This window comes from Pinus tabuliformis, chromosome 4_1 (genome assembly GCF_031772625.1).
Source record: "Pinus tabuliformis cultivar Carrire ecotype Pingquan chromosome 4_1, CPIR1, whole genome shotgun sequence".
Lineage (NCBI taxonomy): Eukaryota > Viridiplantae > Streptophyta > Pinopsida > Pinales > Pinaceae > Pinus > Pinus tabuliformis.
The window spans coordinates 189,186,499-189,201,454 of NC_142303.1; positions in this window are offsets into that span (position 1 = coordinate 189,186,499).

Here is a 14,956-nt window from a genome sequence, read left to right on the forward strand (position 1 = left end):
AGAAGATGGAGGAGACCTAAAATAATTCTAGGGTTTGAAGGAAACCTTAGGAAATTTGGCTATTAGGGTTTGATGGATATTATGAGGTTAAGGTTTGAGAGAAACCTCGGTTTATGGAAAATATTTGAGATATGATATCTAGAAACCCTAGCATGATCAATATTAAGATGATCAAGCACTTGTGACATATTTGATGAAGCCCTGGATGGGATATTTTCTATTAGGTCTAATTGTTGATGAAGTTGATGAATATATATTTAAGGCAACAAATCGACAATGGACAGTGATGACTATTGAAGGTTGGTTCAAGGGGGGGATGATCACCTCCCATTGAAGATAAGTGCTTTCCAATTTATAATACTCCTTTATGCCTTTACTGTTGTTTAGACTTGTGGATCTCATTGTTGTTTTGATTATTACTTATGTTTCCTGCATGTATATGTGAGTATTTGGATACCTCTAACCTCTTTATGAGATTTGATAAGTGGATTCTTCTTGAGGATCATATGAGATGCAGGAAAATATGCCTATCGCAGGAAGAGAAGATCCATAGTTTCTCATGATAAGGAAGACGAAAAAGTGCTTCCGCTGCCTATGTCAAATAAGAAGGTGTATAGGTATTTGGATACTACAAGGTATGCATGGTATATTGTTTCAATGTTATTTTTCAGTTGTAATATTGGATTGTAAGGCAAGGCCTAAGGCATGATGAAAATGTATCCTTCACAAATGGATCATATATGCATATGAGAGAAAGTTTGATTCATTGTACCTATGATGAAATGATTCACTTGGTAGTGAACAAGTATCTTACCTTTTAAACATAATGAACTTCTTGATTCTATGAAGCTACTTAATATTGATCTTTGATATATTGGTATACTTGATGTTTGGTAAACATCTATCATTTTGGATATCTTGATCCCATAAAAAAGGCTTGCACATTGATCCTTTTATATGGTAGCTTGACACTATTGATAATGCTTGTGATAAGCATGATAATCATGATGATAGAAGTGTAACAATGAGATTGATATTTAGGATATTTTGTTGACCATGGTTATGTTTTGATGTGCTTAGTAATTAGGTATATGGTAAAATTGAATGCCCTAACTTGAATGATTGAGTTATGTAAAAAAGAAGTAATGTTGTGACCATTATTCTTGAAGTATACTCCTATTAGCTATTTGACACTAAACCTTGATGAAATATTGATATCATGATGTAATGGTGAAGTAGTTGGTGCTAACATATATGACCATGATAAATATGTAATATAGTTTGACTTTATGATCTAACATATTTGTTGATGCGTGACATTATTATAGATAGGTTGATGACTTGAATGAAGATTACTCAAATGGCTTCCCATTCAGAGGGATAATCTCTCTGTAAGATCCTTACTCCTATTATCATTTTCATTATATGTATAGAAGATTATTTATTGTTGAAGTGAGATTTATGGACATGAATAGACAAATATTTGATAGTGTTTGTCTACAGCAAGTTCTAGTCTAAGAAGAGAGAGTTTTCCTTACTCTAAGCCTCAATTGTACGAAAGCAAGCTAGAGGGTGCAGATATAGCGTCTCAACCTCATGGAAGAAATCATATGGGTGCATTTATGCCTGAAGGTCACAAAGCTAAAATCTTATCCATAAAATTAGGAATGCACCAACAATATGACAGTCTTACAGATATGGAGCAGACATCAGAATATCCTATGTGCAGGGAAGTTTGAATGTTTGACTTACTATATAGAATGTGAATGTGCTGACTAAACTCGTGTTTGTAGGTGACTAAAATATGCATATTAGTATGTTATTTCAATTTTATCATTGAAGCTAGTGTATGGCAATATATGATAACAATTACATGGGTTTTACTAGATTTGACCTATTGGCTTGACTTAGTGAGCATATTGACTTGAATGATTGATGATTTTTTAGACCTTTGACATGATGTTTCATAGATATGTTTTGGAATATGGATTATTTGAATTCACGGTGATGACAAGATATAATTTTGATCTAATTTGGTACTTGATGACTGATGATTTGCCTTAATGACAATGCTATGTGGGCATACTAACTTTTAGTGACTAATATTGGTATTCAATAATAGTTTTGTATTGGCATATGATCCGATTGAGAAAATAAATTTTGTTGTGCTAAAATTCCTTTTAAGATTATATTAAAATGCTTGAGGATTTATGAAAAAAATTGCAAGTTTAAACATGGGTTTTTTAGTGTTTTTATGTAATTTTTATGTGCAATTAACATAAACAAATGACTGAACATCGACATATAACATACATAAACAATATCACAAGAGCACATGATAAAGGAGTTCACCCCTCCTGGGCTACGTCTCCTTGGTTTAGCTTCCAATGGCTTAGCCCTCACTATTATGCTCAAAAGTGTGAATACATCAACTTACAATTCTCATAATGCTCTGAAACATGTTCCAGTCGCTCCAAAATGCCCAAAAATGCCCGTGTACCCTCTTTTTGCTCCTGATTTGGTCAAAAACTCAAGAAATTATGGTATTTCCCAATCTTCTACTAATCACACTGCAAATTCCCCAAAATTTGGCACCATCCTACAATTTTTCCCCAAAAAGCGCTAATGGAGTGATAATTTCGTTGATAATAGGGCGAAATTGCCAGACACTTTAAATTTCCTCTAACGCCTTTTTTCCGAAAAATATGGACACATGGGGGTCCATGTGCCCAGGGCTAAGGCCAACGGCCCACCCCCGCCAGTCGAGACCCCTGCTCCCCCTCTTCTGGTGTTCGCATTATGGTGGCATGACCATGGGTTGTCCCTACCCTGAATGGTGTGAATGATAACATTTAAACAAATGCGAAGTTCTTATGTAGTTAAGAACTACATGCATGGCGCGATGGTTGAGGCTTTAGATTTGTTGTGTGAGGTCGCAGGTTTGACCCCTGGTGCCTCTGCCGGGAATTGGAACAGTAATTTTAGTGGCCCCCATGCTGCCACATGGCAGACCCCCAACTACCACATGGCGGCCCCCAACTGCCACATGGCAGCCTCTGGCTGGGCCATGTGTCAGCCCGTGGTTGGCCACCATTCCGACCAATCAAAAACGCAAAAATTCGTCTAATCACAAAATGCCACTTGTCACAATACCATCCGCCAGAGGAGCCCGTTGACCAAGTCAAACTTTCACATACACCTGCAAAGTCAGTGCCACGTCAACATTACGGATTGCTGACTAGGATGTCACATTTTGCAAAAAATTTGTCTGTTTGGGAAAGTGAACAGAACATGTTTCTGGGAGCATACGGTGTCCATTTTGCGTGAAACGAGTTGCACCAGATTCAGGATGCCAAGCACTACGTGGTCATTTAGGTTCCACACCAATCCAGTAACTTTGAATTTTGAGCTATTTTTTTAGCACTTGATCATTCCTCCCCACTGGAAACCTTTTGGACCCCAAATATAACTTTCAGTTGTCTAGTAGGTGAGGGTACAGTTACCTCACCTTTCCAATCTCGATCCATTCATCACCGACTTGGAACTTGTGATCTACACGATACTTGTTGTGCCTTGTTTTGTGATTGCCTTTGCTCTTTTCAAACTGACCTTGCATTGTTTGATGTACCATTTGGAGTCATTCAATGAACTCCTTGGCTTTGTCCATGTTACCATCAATAGCATGATCGTTCTTACCAAGATGATACAACGCATTTGATGCAAATGGTAAAAAAATTCCTCTACTTGATTCCTTTGACTCAAGCTTGAATGTACATCTTGAAAGTATGTATTTTGCTGAACATAAATTTCATGCAAAACAAAATGATGCTTGAGGAAATTAGTTATACAAACAATAGTCCTAGAAAGTACATCAACAAACTTGTCACTTATACCTTTCTTATTCCTTTTGACCAAATTGAATAGTAGAAGAAAACCCATCCAATGAAAGTGCCTTTGACGTTGCAACTTAATCGTTGCACTATTGATAATTTCAGAATGAAATGGCCTTACCATATTGCATAAGGATTGCGCCCATGGCATAGTCGCATACATCAACCTAAAACGTAAATGACTTTTCAAGTATAGAAGAGAAAGTATAAAGGATGAACTGATCTTTTGTTTCAAAGCATCAAATGCCTCTTGTTGTTTGCCTCCCCACTAGAAGACCTTTTGCACAACTGCCAAAGAATGCAAATGAGCTACAATAGAAGAAAATTTAACAAAAATTTTCCTCCAACATTGGACTGCTCCCAAAAAACCTCTTATCCAAATGACTATCTTGGGCGTTGATCAATCCATAATGGCATGAATCTTGGAGAGGTCTAACTTCATCTTACCTTCTCCAATATCATGGTCCAAGTACATCAAAGAAGTTTTATCCAACTCATACTTTGACATCTTCAATAGAAAATGTTCTTGACATACGACATCAAGTATTTTTTTCTCACACATGACATGTTCATAATGAAATTTTATGAAAATGAAAATGTCATCCAAGTAGACTATTATGTCTAGACATGGATTCAATACATCTTTCTTCATATGCATGAAAGTAGTAAGAGAATGGCAAAGACCAAAAATCATAACAGGCCATTCAAATAAACCTCGCTTGGTTTTCAATGTCGTCTCCCATATATCTCCTTCAACAACTCTACTTTGATGATAGCCACTTCTTGAGTCCCATTTAATGAAGTGCTCTCCATTCTTCTTGGGCACCAAAACAATAGGTACACCACATGGTAAAGGAGATGGTTAGATGATCCTTTTGTTCAACAATCCTTGGATTTGCTTTATTATTTCTTCATTTCCCCTTCTTGACATCCTATGCATGCCAATGTTAGAAAGAAGACACTTTTTTTGCAATGGTATTTCATGTTGGATTCTCCTCTTGGGAGGTAATCCCTTTGCTTTCTGAAACACTTCATCATCATGGTTAACTACATCAACCAAATCAATTTTGAATTTTGAATTACAACCATCAAACACTTCCTAATCAACATCAACATTGGGTTTGATCATAAGAAGCACTAAATTCTTGCTTGAATTCACTAGTCTTTTCATTTTCCTTGCATTAACTAATAAAAGATTTAGTTTATTGCGATGAGCTCTCACAATATACTCCACACCATCCTTGAACAAGTGGTACTTGTTTTCATGATGATAGAAGATTTCTTTTCTATCATAGAGGTAAGGACTACCCAAAACAATTCCTGATATATCAAGCGGTACAACATCTAATTCAACTTCGTCAATGAAGTTTGTTGTGATTGCAAACCGAAGAATACATTTTCTTGTAACCTGTAAGTTTGTGTCCTTGCATATCCAACCCAATGGATATGGCTTGGGATGTAAAATGGTTTCAAGATTAAGTTTCTTGACTAAATCATCAGATATCAAGTTGGCTTGAGACCCACTATCAAATAGTGTGTCGATTTTTGTATGTTTTGAGATTACCCTCACATGAAATAATTCAATCCTTGTTTCTTCATTTGGAGTGCTAGTGTGACAATTTGATATACTAGTGCTAGCAATGGATTCTTTTCCTTTTATACCCATGGTTGTAATTTTAGTTTCATCACCCGAATCGGATCCCAAATCCTCTTGAATGATGGCAATTGTCTTTTCTTTTCCTTTGTTGTTGAATTTCTTAGGCCTCATCTCAAGATGAAGCTTCCAACAATTAGCTTCATCGTGACCCTCTTTGGAACAATGTTTACATATTGTTTTCTCTCCTTCCTTTTTAATGGATGCATTTTTCTTTCCTTTGAAACCCTTTTCTTTTTATTTACCCTTAAATGGCTTTTTACTACCCTCTTTTGGAGTGTTTTTACCTCTTGCCTCAAGATGAGTGGCTTGCACACACACCTCATCTAAATTATTGGGATTAAGCATAAGGATAGTATACCTAAGGTAACTGTGTAAGCTCCCTATATACTTCAGCAACGTGTCTTGTGATTGCAAGTCTACACCTAACATTAGAGACCTTTTTTGAATTCTTAGGTGTAATCTAGCACATTTTGACGTTTAAGTTGTCTAAAGTTCCACCAATTCATGATGGCTTTCTGCATATAAGCTAGAGGGTAGAATTGTCTTTTAATTGCAACAATGAAATCAGACCAAGAAATTGAGATCTTAGCATGTTTTTTTTATCTCTTGTTGTGTCTTTGATTCCCACCATACTAGTGCTACACCCTCCATCCTCAAGGAAGCTAATTGAATCTTTATGTCATCTTCTTGAAGGTTTTGAATTTTGCAATAGACCTCCAACTAACGATCCCAATTGTCAAGCTTCTTTGCATTCACTTCACCATTATACATGGGCAGTTCAAATTTAACATCAAGTTTTAATAAGGGTGATTTACCAGTTCCTTTTGAGGCATGTTAATGAGTATGAGTAAGGTTTGTGTTAGTGGAAGAGGGTGAAGATGTTTGTGAAGAAGAAGATGAAGAAGATGGTGGAGAGGGTGGAGGTTTACCTCCATTTCCATTAACTCCTCCTGAAGAACCTTCTCCTTCGGGAGGTTTGGAGCTTTCACCCTACAGTCTAGTATTCCTCTCTTCATATAGGACCTTCACCATCTTTGTCATATCAAAGAAAGCCTTCCTAAATACCTTATCTTCCTCTGTCATTGTAGGCTCTCCTTCATGAGACATACTCACTAGAGTCTCAATTACAACTTGAGGAAGAACTAGTGATGGAGAGTATGGTAACCTTTCCCTCCTTCCCCTTGACCCAACTTTAGGGCTTTCAACCAGCTTCCCTTCTCCTCTCTTGAATTTTAACCTTGTAAGCATGACATTCACTTGCAAACAGTTAAATCCTTCTTGCACAAATAAAACCAAGAGCTTTGATACCAAACTTGATCTGATTGAGAAAATTAGTTTTGTTGTGCTAAAATTCCTTTTCAGATTATATTAAATATGCTTGAGGATTTATGAAAAAATTTGCAAGTTTAAACATGGGTTTTTGAGTGTTTTTATGTAATTTTTGTGTGCAATTAACATAAACAAATGACTAAACATCAACTGTAAATAACAAACATAAACATCACCATAAACAATATCACAACAACACATGATAAAGGAGTTCACCCTTCCTGGGCGACATTTCCTTGGTCCAACTTCCAATGGCTTAGCCCTCTATATTATGCTCAAAAGTGTGAATACATCAGTGTACAGTGCTCAGAATGCTCTGAAACCTATTCCAGTGGCTCCAGAATGCCCAAAAATGCCTGTGTAGCCTCTTTCTGCTCCTGATTTGGTCAAAAACTCAAGAAATTATGGACTTTCCCAATATTTTGCTAATGGCACTGCAAATTCCATAAAATTCGGCACCATCCTACAATTTTGCCTCAAAACATGCCAACAGAGCGACAATTTCGCCGAAATTCGGGCAAAATTGTCGACACTTTAAATTTCCTCTAATTCCTTTTTCCCAAAAAATATGGCCACGTGGGGGGCCATGTGCCCGGGGCTAAGGCCAACAACCCACCCCTGCCAGCTGGGCCCCCCGCTCCCCCTCCGTCGGTGGTCACATTATGTTGGCATGACCATGGGTTGGCCCTACCTCGAATGGCGCGAATGATAACATTTAAATAAACGTGAAGTTCTTATGTAGTTAAGAACTATATGCATGGTGTGATGGTTGAGGCTTTGGATTTATTGTGTGAGGTCGCAGGTTCAACCCTGGTTGCCTCTGCCCAAACTTTGAACAATAATCTTGGTGGCCCCTGGGTTGCCACGTGGTGTCCTCTAATTGGGACACCATTCCGACCAATCAAAAATGCCAAATTTCGTCCAATCACAAATTGCCACTTGTCACAATACCTTTTGCAGGAGGGGCCTACTGACCAAGTCAAACTACCACATACACATGCACAGTCAGCACCACGTCAGTAGTACGAACTGTTGACTGGGCTGTCACATTTTGCAAAAATTCGCCTATTTGGGAAGCGAATAGAACATGTTTCTGGGAGCATACGGTGTCCGTTTTGCAAGAAACGAGTTGCACCAGATTCAAAATGATGAGCACTATGCAGTCTTCTAGGTCCCACACCGATCTAACAACTTTGAATTTTGAGCTATTTTTTTAGCACCTTATCAGCGTCATTGTCCTTGGCACAATGGTTGAAGTAAAAACAATTGTGATTCACTATGAAGTAATCTCACAATAAATGTATGAAGCTTGCATGACTTATCCTTGGTATATGAATGTGCATCTAGTAACAAAAAATATTTATATTATGATCATGAGGATGACTTGATGAAGCTTGGTTTGATATTGCTTGGTAAATGAAAATGTTTTGGCATGAAAATAGATGAACTCATAAATTGATATTTGGATGAGAGCTCTATTTGTCACCTGTTCTAAAGAATTTGTGATATTGATGAGTTTGATATTAGTTTAGATTTTACATCTAAACTTTGTTAAGGTGACTTTGTTGATTTGATTGCACAATATTGATTTGTGTAAGGCTAAACATATTGTGTTGGTCAAGTGTTATGTTTGCAGAAAGCATTGTATGAAGGAAGCTCACCGATCCTAATATGTCTGCATTGAGAGTTATCTAGTGAAGCCATAATGATGTGTCGATCCAAACTTCTACTTAAAAAGTGGTCCAGGGTATGGCTTTGATATTGGTTTTATATATTGATGGTCTATTCTTGATAGGAAATGAACCTCTGATGATCAAAGTAAGAGGGAGATGACCTCTAAAGTTCGAAATGAAAAATCATGGCATGATGTATTACATCTTGAAGTTGGGAAAAGAAAATATATATAGTGAAGCTATTAAAGAAAGTGGAAATGCAAATCCTTGGACACTCCGATCAAATTTCAAGAAGTTATGAAAAGATATTGTTGAACCTATCTTGGAAGTCGATAGTTGATTGAAGCATTGATGTTCCATGTTACCACACATCTGTATATTCTAGGTCAATGCATGATTGAGTTGCTTCATACGCATTGAGTTAACGCCAAACACCCTTCGGGATATTTGCATAGGACAGTCAATTTTTGATCTGAGATATTCATTTTATGATATGTGACTGCATGGAAGCATTGATGCTAATCAGGATCGTGAATGATGATATAATCACATATGTTTGTTGCCTTAGTATGATATTTTGGATGAGAAGTTTGTAGCTTTAAGCACGGACGAGGTTGAGTACGATGTTGCTAGCATGGCTAGCTATGAGGCAGGATGAAGAAGCTCTTTGGAGAGATGTTTGAGCAAGTTTTGGATATGACATGGATACATTGAGATGATAACGAGTGGGAACCAGTTGGTAGAGAATCCTGTATATTGTTGGGACTAAGATACATTCTTATATTGAGACAGCGTTGCGATTTGAGACAAGCTTAGGCTTATGGTTGATGCCTCCATGAGAGGGTGGATGAATAAGGTATCACTTTTGTGATTTATATTTGTTCTACTATAATATTTGGTTTGATGTCTTATATGAAAAATAAACAGTTGTTATTGAGACATGATGATAACCAGATATGAGCACAATGACATGTTGTTGATATACAAAGAGCATTGCTAATTGAAGACACTGAGGCATCTCTTCCCCCTGTTTGAGCTCCCAGGATGTGGAATTGAGATGGAGGGCTCCTGGGGTTGAGGGATCTCTGGACAATAGGGTTGTAGATATTTCTCCCTTATCTGTTACCCATAGAGTTGGAGACATTGCTCCCCTATCTTGGTATTTGCATAGTATACCTCAGTTGGAATCATACCCACCCATAAGCAAGGCTTGTTGGGATTGTCCATCCTTGTCTGGCCAACGAGTTGACAAGGCTTGGGGCATGTGATCCTTACCTTTTCGTAAGTCAAGTATATAGCCCAATCTTGGATTATGATGCAGGTTTTCTACCACATGGCTATTGAGGGTCATTGTTGGTAAGATCAACAGGTAATAGGATGGGTTGAGATGTGCTCCCCTATATCACCTATTGCTCGATATGGGTCGTAGATGTTTAGCTCTCCCATGAGATTTTGGGTTTAGATGTGCTCCCCGATGTGGTTCCAGGTTGAGATGTGCTCCCTAATGATATGCTCTATGATGATGATATGGGTCATAGATTTGGTTGCGCGTTGGTATTTCCCAGGTGGTAGCATTCGGTGCCCCACTGGCAATGATTCCAGGTGATAGCAGTGGCTCCCCGATGAATAGAGGGTGGTAGCTTAAACTCCCCTCCAATGTCAAATTCTTCTTCTTTTAGATTCGACAAAGTTCAACATATGAGCAGGGATAATCAAGAGATAAGCAGGAATAAGAAAGAAAATAATCGAGATGAACAATGACGATATGTAATACTTGAGATTGGATATGAATTGATGACATGATACACATGACATGATGCAGGTGGAATTCTCCCTAGTTAAGAGGGAGTGTTACAATTGGAAACTAGGTCCAAATTACACTTTGGACAACTCATTTGATGGAGATATTGATTGCATTGAATTCCTCTTTTCTAGAGGACCAAAATCGACCTAAAGATCATCAAATTTGGACAAGAGAAAGCATATTTTTAAATTATAAGACCACATGGGCATATTTGATTAGGTCAGCCCTAAAGCAAATTGGAAACCCTTGGAAGGATATAAATACAAGTTACCTCAACCCCATTTGGACATCATCATGAGACATTCTTCTATTATCTTTCTTGGTTTTGGCTCACACAGGTCTGAGGCATGTCCATGGAGAATGGGTTCGCACGAAGGAGAAATTGTAGAGTCTGAAGCTCATATTTTTGTTTTATGGTTTTGGGTCTTAGTCCCAGGGATGACACAGACAGATCTGGAATGTAGTCGCTCGCTGGCTGACTTATCCCTGTGACTGAAGCTTTTCAGTGGCACTCACAACACGTCCTCCATGCAACTAGCATCTAGGGTTTTTGAGTCACAATCGCAGGATATCCAAAGGTTGATTTTGACTACAATCACTAGCTTACAGGCACAAGGGAGCTACTAGATCCTCTCATTCGCTCACACACCTCCTTCTCCATGCGAATGGTACTTAAAGGTTGAAATTTCAGTTGTTCAAAGTTTTCACTCGTTGACCACAAATTTCGGCACTTTACTGCAAACGGTGACACTTCATTATAGGCTTCTGAATCAAGGTTTTAAGTATGAGCAATGTTGAGTTCATTTCATGGATATTATTCAGTTGATATTTGATGGATAGTTGTATGGATGAATATATGGATCATTGTACTCTCTTTTCCTGAAACATTCAATGAAAATCTAATAAGAAGAATAATTTGATAGGGTTTTCCCCATAGTGGGTTTTTCCTGGTCTCCGAGCAATCCTAGTGTCTCTATGTGTGAATTATGTTCTTCTATTATTCCTTTATGTTCTGCTACATTGGTGATGATGATATTGTTATTTCTACATAGTTGCATATGTTGTTGAATAAAGACATAAATATGAATAATTTTATGATATTATGGGGTGAATTTAATGTGGTAATGAATAAATGCAATCATCGAAGAAAAGAACAATATATCCCTAAGAAAAATTAACATGATTTTCCAAAAGAGCCTAAACTCCTTGAATTTGTCAAAGATTGTATATTTCTTCCCAGGAAATAAATCCAGTATTCCTTGAGATGTCATCTATAATTGAGACATAGTACACAGATTTACATAGTCATGGAAAGGACACGGGTCGAAACACGTCAATGTGCACCAACTGTGATATTCCCTTTGCACTTGTAGCACTGGAAGAAAATATTACTTGATTATGCATCCCATGTAAATAATGCTCACATAAGTCAAAATCTATAGAGAAATTAGACATACCTTCTACCATACCATTACCATGTAGTAGTCAAAAGCCCTTTTGTCCAATATGCCCCAATTTTTTATGCCACATCATAATCTTTTCTCTAGAGACTATAGGAGTTTTTCCTTCTTCAGCTCCACTCTCATGAACAACAAAATTATTGCACCCATCACTAACAATGATTCCCAACATCTTATACGAAGTTCCAATCCAAACTCGCCCAACAATACCATTGCTCCTCAAACCGTCCTATAGGTATCATTTTCAAACATTGTTTTTACACCTGTGTCACTCATCTTGCTTACAAAAATCAAATTTCTACCCAATTTTGGGAGGTACAGAATACCAAGGAGCGTTCTAATCCTTCCACCCATGAGCTTCAACTTGACATTCCTTGTCCATTGACTCTATTTTTCGAATCATCTCCTAGGAAAACATTATGGCCATCATATATTTCATACTTGCAAAATCACTCCCTATGAGGAGTCATATGAAAGGATTCCCCTGGGTTAACCTACCATGTCCCATTATCTATATGTGTACTTCAAGAGCCAAGTACACATGCCCTCTTTCCTCCTAAGATTTTTTTTCTTTTATATAGGGAGCATCATTATATCCCTTCCCTTTCTTAATTTTTTTATATGCAATCTTTCTTATTATCCCCTTCTTTTCCATAACTCCAACATACCTCATATATCCTACTCGATGATTTATTTTTATTTCTATTATGTGAACATCCTCTTACAGACAAGGCATCTGTGTTATGACTTTTCACGTTTTTCTATCTTATCTTATAGAAAGTATGATACTATTTCAACAAAACTTAAAGTAGTTGCAATACTACCTATGGCAACAACCAAACTATCCTACGAATCTGGTAAAGAACACAACAAACTGATACACTTTCCTTCATCTAAATTCTTAATATCAATAGTTAATATTTGACTTACCACGGTATTGAAGGTGTTTAGATGCTTTGTCATTAAGTTTCCATCCTTCATCCTTGGGTTATCTAACTTTTTTCTGTAGGAACAATTTGTTCACAAGGGACTTAGACTGATACAAAGTCCCTAACCTATTCAACAATTCTTTCATTGTAGCTTCTCCTAAAACATCCAATAAAACTAAATCTAAGAGATACAACCTTATTGCACTCTTTTCCTTTCAATCTAACTTCGTCCAATCTTCTATTGACATCCCTAATGGTGCAAGACCCCATTCCACGATAATCCACTGATCTTTGTGCATCAACAAATCTTCCATTTTTAGCATCCACAACTCAAAACTATGCCAATGTATTTTTTCGATCTCTATCTTTAAACTACTTATCGTTTCCTTTCACTACAAGAATCAAATCCACGAATATCCCACTATAATAGAGTCCACCATAGTCCTGAGCCAAACCATTAGCTACAAAAGCCCCTCCTAGAAGGTAAAATTGCTCGGTTACCAAGTGTAGGTTTCTTACCATGTACAGTTAATTGCTGCAAATATATTCTTAATAATATAGAAAATATACAATGACACACACACACACATTAACACAAATATTTTACCTCAAAAACCTAAACCAGGAAAACCAAAAAGTTTTTTTCAATATATTCATCTTACAGTATTAAAATAAAATACTCAAGAGAGGAGGGGGGGGAAGGGGGGGAAGGGGGAAGAAACCAGCCTCCATCTCAACCCGATGGCTAGAGTGAGATTGTTGGTACTAGGCCAAGCCATAGGTATACTCACTTAACGATTCACAAGGCTTGAAGCCAATACAACAATATTCATAGACACAAAACCATTACAACAATATTTATTAAAGCATTATAGTTCACCATGTCACTAGCGGGGATTTGAACCTCGGCAGGGAAGATAATAGCCATTCCGCCCAACCACTGGATATAGCCCCAATTGACATATATGGGGGGACTCCCCCCCCCCCCCTCTTTGACCTCCCACTGCTAGACCTGATGCAACATACAACATGTGGAGGTAGTCATGCAAAGAATATAACACATACCCAACACAATCATCAAGACATGACTTCCTCCCACACCAATCAATCCAATTTTGAAATTTCAACCTAACAACCTAATAGTTGCTCATCCAGCCATACACACACACACACACAACACACACATGTGTGTGTGTACATATATGTATATATATATATTTTATAGTCCATTTTGTCACATGTGGTCAATAGGCCTACAAATTGGATTTGTCAACATCCAAAAACACCTTGTCATCATCCCTACATAAAGCCCTAAGCATTACTCTCTCAAATCCTTGAGTTTCTGACCTTCACTACTTCAATTTAGTGCTTTTAAGGCCCAGCACACCTCGGCCCTTTAAGGACCTGCTTTTAGTGGGAGGTTGGTCAGTTTTGCACCTTCTTTGATCAGAGCGGGTTTTCTCTTGTTGGGGGTGTGCTAATCAAGAAAATTTTGGAAAAATAAAAATAATCTCGAAGCTTCCTCTTCCAGAAGCTTCCAAGAGTTGTTACAACCATTTACCTTGGATAAGAACTTTGAATCCTATCTCCCATACCTAGGAGTTTTCACCTCTTATCCCTTGAGCTCATCCTCCCATCAAGAGTGGGTCTGAAGCCTAGACTGGTCAATGGATAAGAATTTTTAAACTACCATCCTCTCCTATATATTTACTGCCATCCACAAGTTAGGGGTTGGCTTTTGGATATTAATCATACCCTTATGTTTTTTCTTTGATCATACGAGAGACATCATTCCCATGCATTAGGGTGGCTTTAAGGTGTATATTGTGGTAAGGAAGGACAATTCAACTTGGGGGGATCTCTATAAGATCAACTTCCACTTTTGGTTGCAAACACCCTCCCTTTCATATTAATACAAAGAGTATACCATTTTCCTACATGTGTTATGTTATGTTTATATACATGTGTTTCAATGCTATGTTGATCGATTAAATAGAGTGATTGGATAATGCTACATAGGTGTCCTAGATCTTTGGCTTGTGTTGTTTGTTTGTGCAGGTTCTAATTATAGCGATCAGAGCTAATGTCGGAGCTGACAAGCCAAGAGGAGACAAGAGTTTGTAACGAATCACAAGTAAGCATCTTTCCATTCTCCCATTCTTATAAAGAAAACTTCAAAGTCTTTGATTATTGTTGTTCTAGACTAGGCCACAC